Consider the following 10,584-nt stretch of genomic DNA (forward strand, 5'->3'; position numbering starts at 1 on the left):
ACCATTGAGTTCTTCCCAAGAATCTAGGATGTCATACTGTATCGCCACAGTATATCCAAGCAGAGTGGCCTTTTGCAACTGACAGCTGGAAATTTTGTCAATGTGCAGATTTTCTGAGTACCGCCCATGTTATTTTGGTATGGAACCCAGTACTTTGATAACCACTGGGACCACCATTGCTGGTTTATGCTATAATCCCAAATTCTCCTGCTTGGGCAGAGAGTTGGACTGAAAGACCTGCAAGGCCTCTTCCAACTCTGTTATTCTGTAATTTGTATTCTATAATCTTTACATTTTGATTTTATTATTATGGTTTGTCTCATAGTCAGCCAGATGTTCAGACTGGATTTGGCATTTTTATCCACCAATCATTATTATTCAAATGCTGGAACTGGAACTTCTTAGCGTAGTGAATAGTGTAGAGAATAACTCTTTAAGAAGTAAATACTGTATAAATTCTTTTTATTAACAAGGACAAGAGAAATTATATAACCCAACTTTGGAAAAATATTAAAAGGGATCACATTAAGTCTTTGATTTTATAGAGTGTTGCCCTTGGCTTGTATGGAAAAAATAGCAAATGAGAATAAAAATTATTAGAGAAATATGATATATTTTATGCTGATTAGTATTTACCTGCTTACAGGGGCTTATACACTTGTGTCCTAGGAAAATTCTAATGGCTTACAGTAAGAAGATTAAAAACAATTTTTAAAAATGATGGCTAAATTACAATAATTCCCATGATGCTCAAGGAACATTCAAAGTATCATACAAAAATCACCCATAACAAGAGTAACTCACATTTCCAAGGCTCTGGAAAAGCCATGTTTCAGTGGCTTTCCTAAAAACCAACTTAGGTGGGATCTAATTTTAGATCATGCTGTTTACAAAAAAAAAAGTGGGAATATATTTTTCTTGAACACTCAGACACACATATCCATCTTCTAAATAATTACAGAATTACTATGAAAATCAAAAATAACAAAAATGGTACACTTTCCAAATTGTATATTGTCATATTTATCTGTCTATCTATACAGTGTGTGTGTGTATACACACATACACATATATACATATGTACATGGATTTGATTTACACACACACGTGTATGTGCGTCTCTCTCTCTCTCCCCCTCCCTCCCTTTCTCTCTCTCTCTCTGTCTGTGTATATGGTGTGTATATATAAAGAGAGGGAGAAGGACTTGAAAATTTCAAAAAAAAACCCACCATTCTGTTGTGAAAGGGCAAAGGAAACACAACAGAACAATGAAAGGAGGACTTGTTCCTGGGGTTGACAGCAGAGTTGTCTTTTGGCATCAAAAGTCAGGCTCCCCATTTATTTTTCATACCGTAATTCCCACCTGCCAGAAACGAAATGGTCATTAATGGCATTTTAAATAGCATTCTCTGTTTAGACAGCCATCTGAAAGGGTCAAGAACACAACCCCATTTCTCCTCGATATAAGTTCAATTGAAAAAGGTCTACTGGTTATAAGTGGATATGCTTGGTATATATGCGATGTGTTGTTTGGCAAATGTTAAACTATTTCAGATTTCTCGCCCCCCCCCCCTTTTTTTTTAGCCATGTGGTTAATTGCTTCCTGTTAAAACCAATAAGATATTTGCTAATCACTCTGCTAAACAAATAACTCCCTCAACACGGTCAATCTATTCACATCAGGCTGCATTACTATTGCTATTGGTCTTCTCATCATTCCTGTCGTCCATCTCCTCCCATTTGTGACTGCATGACTGTAACTTTGTTGCTTGTATCCTTGATATTGATATTGATATTGATATTGATTGTTTCCTAGTATGATTTGATTGCTTATTGTACTGTATGACTGTCACTGGGTGTTGTGCCTTGTGATTCTTGACGAGTGTATCCTGTCTTTTTATGTACACTGAGAGCATATGCACCAAAGACAAATACCTTGTGTGTCCAATCACACTTGGCCAATAAAGAATTCTATTCTATTCTATTCTATTCTATTCTATTCTATTCTATTCTATTCTATTCTATTCTATTCTATTCTATTCTATTCTTTTAAAGGGTATTTTTTTATGAAAAGAGGTTGAAAAGCCAAAACTTTCATTCTCTGTTTTAAAATGTTCCTTCCCCTCCTTCTAAAGAAGAAACTTTCACAAATCCCCTTCCAGAGCAGCTTGTGTTATTTTAAAAAGAAAGTAACAGTCCCTGTTTCTAGATTTAGATGTGAAAGGAAATATGTGAAGAGGGAGAAGGCAAGGAGCAAATCCCTTAGCTCTCCAAAGTACAGTTGCAGTTCTTGTAGTGTTCACGTGAGATCAAAATTCTTCAGGAAGCCTGATGGAACTTAGCATTGCCATGTGACAAATGAGAGAAAAGGGGAGCCCAAGATACTGGATCTCTTAGTAACAAAAGCAGTGCCTCCAGTTTGTTCGCTTTTTGTCACACCTTGCTGGAAAACCTGCCCTAAAACTGTGCCCCCTCTGCCCTCTTGATGGAATGTGACACGGTTCCCTGGTTTATTGTTTACTATTTCGAATATGATTTCGCACTGTACCCATAGCTGAAAGTTCTAGAAGAGAAACTTCAACCTTCTACCTGTCTGTGGAGATTCTCAGTCATCCAGATCATGGTTGTCCTAAAGGTGCAAATTTTTCAAAAGGCAACTGAATTTTGTTTTTCCTTGAAGACATTTCGCTTCTCATCCAAGAAACTTCTTCAGTTCTGATTGAATGGTGGAGGATGGGAAAGATTTACCATACCTTTCGGAGTATAAGACACTTTTTCCCCCCCTAAAAGAGGGTGGAAATGTTAGCTCATCTTATACACCAAATACAGCCATTTTTGGCCTCCCAAAACCCACCCTGCACATCCTGTTTCGCCAAAAACAGGCCAGTTTTCATAAAAATGGGATGCACAGAGGGTATGGGAGACCTGCAGAGTGCTCCTGTGGGCCGGGGAGGGCAAAAACCGGACGTGCGGAGGCCAATAACTTTTTTTTTTCTTTCTTTTCCTCTTCAAAATCTTGGTGTGTCTTATACTCCGGTGCATCTTATAGTCCGAAAAATATGGTATATTCCTTGCAGTCATCTGGTTGTTAGCACTCATTCTGAGAGTCATTGAGGGCACTTGAAAGTTTATCTCTGCCCTCAGGGGTCACCTGAATAGTGCAAATGGGTGTGGAACTTTCTGGGAACTGCTGAAAGGACCATATTGTAAACAGGACATAGGTGGTGCCTATCCCTCCCCCTCTGTTGAGACAGGGCTGTTCAATCTTAATGTAGATGGCATCTTTGACCCCTCTTTCAAATCAGCAGTCTTCTCTAGCAAGAATGTGGACTTTGAAAGAGGGGTCAAAGAGGCCGTTAAGTTTGAACAGCCCTCTCTCAACAAAGAGGGAGGACTACCACTCCACCTATCTCCTGTTTACAGCACAGGCGTTTCAGGAGTTCCACACTCATTTGCACTATTCAGGTAACCCCCTGAGGGAACAGATAAACCTCCAAGTGGCCTCAGTGACTCTCAGAATGAGCGCTAACAACCAAATGACTGCAAGGAATATAAATCCTTCCATCCTCCCCCATTCAGTTAGAACTGAAGAAGCTTCTTGGATGAGAAGCGAAATGTCTTCAAGGAAAAACAAAGTTGCTGGCAGTGTGAAAGCTTCTGGTGCTAATATGAAAAAGCACCTCTGGGATCAGCCTTTTTACCCTTTTAACAGTGGCTGGATGTGCAGAAATCATCAACTGAAGATTTCCATTGGTGAAGACTCAACTGCCAGAAGAATCGGGATGGGGAATCTAAGACTCTAGATCAGTGGGTCTCAGCCTTCCTAATGCTGCGACCCTTTAATACAGTTCCTCATGTTGTGGTGACCCCCAACCATAAAATTATTCCATTGACCATTGAAAATATGTGTTTTTGGATGGTCTTAGGTGACCCCTGTGAAAGGGTCGTTCGACCCCCAAAGGGGTCCCGACCCACAGGTTGAGAACCACTGCTCTAGATGTTATTAGAGTTTGATTCCTATTAAGTCCCAAGTTACCTGGCTAAGGATTAGGACTGATGGGGGTTAGAACCCATCAATACTGAAAAGCTTCTATATTCTCCCATTGAAAGTCATCAAAGGAACAAATAGAGCTGTATAAAGCAGGGTGGGAAGCAATCCTCAAACAGATTGTAATTGGTGCTCAACAGTCTCTGCAAGAGAGAAAATATGCATCCATTGCATCCTTTATCTAGCTTTTTCTTGTCTAACTGGGCAATTAAGCAACTGAGTGCAATAGCCTAAGTTCTTAGCCAACTGTTTGTTCCCTCTGCAGTTTTCTGGTGCCATTGCAGAAGCTTCTTAATCTCTTAAGTAAGAGGTTACCAGCAGCTACTGGAAGGGAAGGACAATGTCTGAACACAAGAAGGGTTACGTGGGTAAACATACCAAGGATGTCACTGAACAAATCTTAGTTGCTAAATTAGATAAATATGAGGCAACTGCATTTATGTGATACAAATGAATATGAATGTGTTAAAAAATCTTAAGAGAATGGGCACAGAATTAGGTTCTCTTTAGAAGGCACAGGGTGAAAATTGCATGCTTAGCAGGTAATATTTGGAGAGAGGACCTCTGCTCTGCTTGAGAAAAAGAGAAAACATTATTTCCGTCAAACTGTCTACCACCCATGTAGAAGTTGTTGTTTTTAGTTGTGAAGTCGTGTCCGACCCATCGCGACCCCATGGACAATGTTCCTCCAGACCTTCCTGTCCTCTACCATCCTCTGGAGTCCATTTAAGCTCACGCCTACTGCTTCAGTGACTCCATCCAGCCACCTCATTTTCTGTCGTCCCCTTCTTCTTTTGCCCTCAATCTTTCCCAGTATTAGGCTCTTCTCCAGTGAGTCCTTCCTTCTCATTAGGTAGCCAAAGTATTTGAGTTTCATCTTCAGGACCTGGCCTTCTAAAGAGCAGTCAGGGTTGATCTCCTCTAGGACTGACTGGTTTCATCGCCTTGCAGTCCAAGGGACTCTCAGGAGTCTTCTCCAGCACCATAGTTCAAAGGCCTCAATTCTTTGGCGCTCAACCTTTCTTATGGTCCAACTTTCACAGCCATACATTGCAACAGGGAAAACCATAGCCTTGACTATACGCACTTTTGTTGGCAGGGTGATGTCTCTGCTTTGTATGTAGATGACCAGTATATAATTCATCACTGGTAGTTCTTAGCTTTGTCTAACCCTAGCAGATAGGGAAGGTTGCACTCCAATCCATTGGGTGCCCATCAAGCAAGCAGAGAAGCAGGCAAGATGTATTGTCTTCTTAGAAGGAAATCCCCCTGAGACTGAGTTAGCACCGAGTGATTAGCTAAGCCAATAAATAGAAAATAATGAAGAGGGCAAAGGAACAAACACTGCCAAAGCAATGATCAGATAAGCAAGGCTTGAGTCTGAGCCAAGAAAATAATGAGAAAACATTTCAGACAAGCTGCTCTCTGATGTACACGAAGATAAAGTGAAGAGGGGGGAGCACATTCAGACTTGAAAGATTGCTAGATAGAGCAGATATTATATAGGTCAGGATTTTTTTTTTATTGTAAAGTTGTATTAACAGAATCTTGGCTTCCCTTCCTCTCCCTTTATCTTTGTGAGATCTAAGATTGTCTAAGGTTACTGTTTTGCCAACGTAATGGAATGTATGAATGACCTTGGGGAAAAAGAGGAGGAGATGCTGCCTAAGAAACCGTCAAATAACAGAGGCAGGTGCTTGCAATCATTTCATAGTTGGAGAAAAAAAACTTAGGAAAGACCCGCCCTAATCAATCATGCAACTGATCAAGTGGAAATGGGAAGTTTGTGACTTCAGACTTGCAAGACTCTGGTAATGTAACCTTCTGTAGAGATTCTCAGTCATCCAGGTCATGGTTGTCCCAAAGGTGCTTTTTCAGGAGGCAACTGGACTTTCTTGTTTTTTTCTTTTTAAGACGTTTCGCTTCTCATCCAAGAAGCTTCTTCAGCTCTGACAGGACAGTATAAATCCTTCTATTCTCCACTGTCCTATCAGAGCTGCAGCGGCAGTGCACGGTTCAGCGAACCGGTAGCAGTGGCAGCGCGAGGCTCCGCCCACCCACCCAACCAGGAAATAACCTGGTTTTGACCCTCTGCGCATAGCAGAAGGCTTTGCTCATGTGCAGAGGGTCCAAAATCGTATGTGACACGCGCGCTTCCGAACTGGTAGGGAAAGTAAGTAGATTTCACCCCTGGTTTTAATCATGTTTTCAACTGCTAATTTTTTATATACTGCTATTTTTTTGGTTTTTATTTTATACCACTCAGAGCATTTATGAGATGGGTGGCAATATAAATATGATAAATAGAAATGCAGCACTCCCCATGCTTCTTAAATCCTTCCCCCACCCCAAATATTTTTGGGTTATTGCTGGTAAAGGGATTGGAAAGAATTCCAGTTATACTCTGCATACTTTTTAAAGCATTATTTTTTTAAAAAAAGAAACTATCCCTACAACTGTGCCTTAAAGCAGGGGTCTCCAACCTTGGGAACTTGAAGACTTGTGGAGTCTTCAATTCTGGGAGTTGAAGTCCACAAGTCTTCCAAGTTCCCAAGGTTGGAGACTCCTGCCTTAAAGAGCAGTCAGGGGCACCACTACATTGCCTGGTTTGATAAAATCCTGTACAGTCAGAGGTGCATAGGAAACAACTTGAGATCACATTAGTCCACGGAGCCTGTCATCATTCTTAGTACTAAGTTCCATTTTCCAGGTTTTCAGATATTTCAGCTAGGTGTTTTCCAGTCCCAATGGATATATCAGAAAACAAACTGAGATCTCATTTGCGGAAATCAGGTGTTCTCCTCCTGTGCAATTGCATTTGCTCCATATTCTACAAAGTTTTGCCTACAGTATTCTGTGGTTTCAAATAGTATTTGTATGTATTATTAATCATTACTAAACTCCTTTCAAATTATGGCAAATTGCTTTTAATTCATTGTCCCCCACTTTTTAACACTGAGTATGTGCGCTGTAATTAAACAATCTTTCTCAAGAATCTAGGGAGGTGACATTCAGGCCACAAAGGCAATTATAGCACCTTCCCCTTGTGGTCCTGGGGACTCCAGCCGGGAAATCTGCTGGCTCTAATTCTACAGTGCCTATAGGTCTGTGATGGCGAACCTATGGCACACGTGCCACAGGTGGCACCCAGAGCCATATTGGTGGGCACATGAGCGTTGCCCTAGCTCAGCTCCGGCATGAATGCATGGGCCAGCCAGCTGATTTTTGGGCCTCCGGAGGGCCTCCAGGAGGGTGGGGAAGGTTGTTTTTGCCCTCCCCAGGCTCCAAGAAAGCCTCTGGAACCTGGGGAGGGTGGAAAACAGGCCTACCAGGCTCACCGTGCCATCGCGTGACAAAAGCATAAGGAGTGGGGTGGGGTGGCACATGCATGCGTGAGGGGGGCGCAGGGCGCATTGAATTATGGGTGTGGGCATGCACACGCGTGCCCCCCTGCACTCCCCCCACTTTTGGCACGCAATGGCCAAAAGGTTAGCCATCCCTGCTATAGGTAGTCACCAATTTGTAAATTTGGCTACACCTGCCATCACAATTGATAGGGAAACCTTGGGAAGGTTTCTTTTTTTTTTCTTTTGAAAATTATCCTGCTAATCACAGCACTTTACTCTTTCAAGATGCATGTTTCAATCTGTGCTGTAAAGGTGACATCAACAGTTTACAGTATATGAAGAGGATGTGAGGGTTTGTTTGCAAAAAAAGAAAACCCTGTTGGGTAACAATTGACTGGGTATCTTGTAAATGACTATGTCTGCAGTCTTATGAGCCCCAGACTTCAGTGCTTGTGGTGGTGGTGGTGAGTAGGGGGGGAAATTACAGTCCTTGATTGCAGCAAACTATTCTATCTGTTGTAAGAACTGGTTCTCAATCCAGTAAAGATTCAAGATACTATTACAAAAATAACCAACGGCAGTGATGTCTACAAGAGGGATCAAACCAGTCAATCTGATGAAAGAAGCATCCCATCATTGTTGTGCAAGCCAATATCTTTTGGATGTGTAACAGGACGTCATAATATGCACATTCAAAAGGAACTGAGCTTGAAGTGCAACGGAATGATTCTGCTTCCATCATTTGGTTAAAGCAGCCATAGTTGGAAGTGCCCTTGGCCAGCTGTAGACAAGCTTGTTACCACCACAGAAAGTCCCTTTCCCTCTTGTCCATATGACAATGTGAGAAAGAGATGTGTATTTACCCATGTAGTATGGTTCTAGTGTTTATTATTTATCCTTCTTATTATCTTTACTTCTCCCTCTTAATGGTATTATTATGGTGTTATGAATATCATTATTCTGCTGGTTTGCACATACACTGAGAACTTCTGCACCGGAGACACATACCTTGTGTGTCTAATCACACTGTGTCAAATAAAGTATTCAGTTCCATCCAAGTTGTGGCCTTATAGAACACCAGAGATACTGACTGGTTCTAAATTAGTTTAATTGCTTGGGCTTTAAACCCTTTTCAATGAATCTTGTTAAAGAGAATTCTGTGAAAATCATGCTTGGAAAAGAATCACTTCCAGTTCAGACAACTCATGTCTGGATTGAAAAGGTCTGTATGACCATTAGTTGGCAGTAAAGATGAACCTCTAAACCAGGGGTGAAATGCTCTCGGACCGGATCACCCGATCCAGTAGCGATGGAGGCAGATGGTAGCAAAAATCCCTGCCCCCCCTCCATGCCCAACTGAGCTGCACATTCATCAGAGCCTTTTTTTTTTTACTTTTAAAAGCATTTTTTTTACAACCTCTTCGCCAAAGAGGTTGTAGAAAAAATAGTTTTAAAAGTTAAAAAAAAAATGGCCATGCCCACCCAGTCACATTACCTCCCCCCCCCCACCAAGCCACGCCCACAGAACCGGTAGTAACAAATTTTAGATTTCACCACTGCTCTAAACTGCCAACTAATGGTCATCCAGACAAATTATTTCCTGCCATCTTGTGCATTTCATAGCCCAAATAAGAAACTCTAACCAAAATACCACGCAGAATTTAGACTGTGTAAAAACTGAGAAATTTCTCCCATCCTCCAAGAAGGGTATGCAGAAGTCATGTAAAACCCCAAATATGGGGACATGCTATAATATAACTCTTCTCCAAGAACTTAAGGGAATATGGAGTATATATATACCATTCTAACAGCAGGAGAAAAATCACATATCGGTCAAGATTTGGAAATAATCCTGTTCTATCCAAAGAAACCAAATGGAGATAAGGCTTAACTCACATATTAGGCCAAACAATATAATTTCTTTTATTTGCACTTAGCACATTTTTGTAAACCAGTCACTGTAATCTGCAATCCATGGTTCATAGCAAAGTATGTATCATATGTAAACACAGCCACTTGCAGTTAATTCGGTAAACCATGAGTTTTAAAATATGGTTTAGCGAGATCAAGTGAGAATTAAAAAGAAAAAAACTGTTGAAGCAGATAGATACCAGACATCTGGAATTGCTGGACTGATAAAACTGTTACTCAGAATCTTCATGTTCAAAAGATTATAGTGATAGAATTTGTAAAGTAAATGATTAAATATCTCTTAACTAATCATTTTTGCTGTATTATACATTACGGGGAATGTATGCTAAGAAAATGATTGTGCAATGTATGAAAGTTAAACTAGCGTTATGTCAGTTGATATTATTCTCTCATTCTGTAATCACTCTGCAACTAATTTTTACAGTTCTCTACAAATATTGTATTGTAATCTGTGTTTTGCCATGCAATATATATATATTTTACTAATTTATGATTAAGTTGATTACCTTGGCTGCAAAACTCCAGACAATTATTAGAGGACAGCAAAGAATATTGGTTTTTGATACTTCTTTTTTTTTCTTCTTCAAAGAGATGAAGTCAGATTAAACATCTCCCACAGGCTAAACAGCATTTTCATGTGGAATGGCTATTATTAACTCCATTCTCAATCCACCTGTGGAAATCTGGTAACATTTCAACCTGTGTGCTTGGCAGCACTGAAAAAGGACAAGATCCATCTCTTTGCCTAATCCTAAACCTATTCTAGATTAATTTGTGTGCCAGTGCTCAGTTCATTTTGCATTAAATATGTTATGTCCTTATAAGGACATCCGCCCTGATTGGCTGCCAGCCATCGGGCGGGAGATTTGAATCCCTGTCTAGGGGCGGTGCGTCTGCCGGGAGCGAATATAAGGAGAGCTCCGGCAGCGCGCCAGCAGTCTTCTTTTACTTGTTACATTGTAAATAAAGCTGTTACATGTATCGAGCTGGTCACGTCTTCATTTCCTGCGCCTGATCTAACACTGGCGACGAAGGACTAGAGAAGAGAACCTGAGAAAGACTCACGGCACGATCGCCACGAGCTGAAGTCACTACAACACAGCGACTTACAGAATGGCAACGCCGCAAGCCCCGATGACCGCGCTGAACCCATTCGACCCATCCCGAGAGAAATGGAGGTCGTACATGGTCCGATTCCGGCAGTTCCTGCGAGGTAATGGCTACCAGAACCTCGACGATGAGAGGAAGAGAGCCCTC

Source organism: Pituophis catenifer, unplaced genomic scaffold (genome assembly GCF_029215685.1).
Source record: "Pituophis catenifer annectens isolate HBS135680 unplaced genomic scaffold, rPitCat1.0.hap2 SCAF_1, whole genome shotgun sequence".
NCBI lineage: Eukaryota > Metazoa > Chordata > Lepidosauria > Squamata > Colubridae > Pituophis > Pituophis catenifer.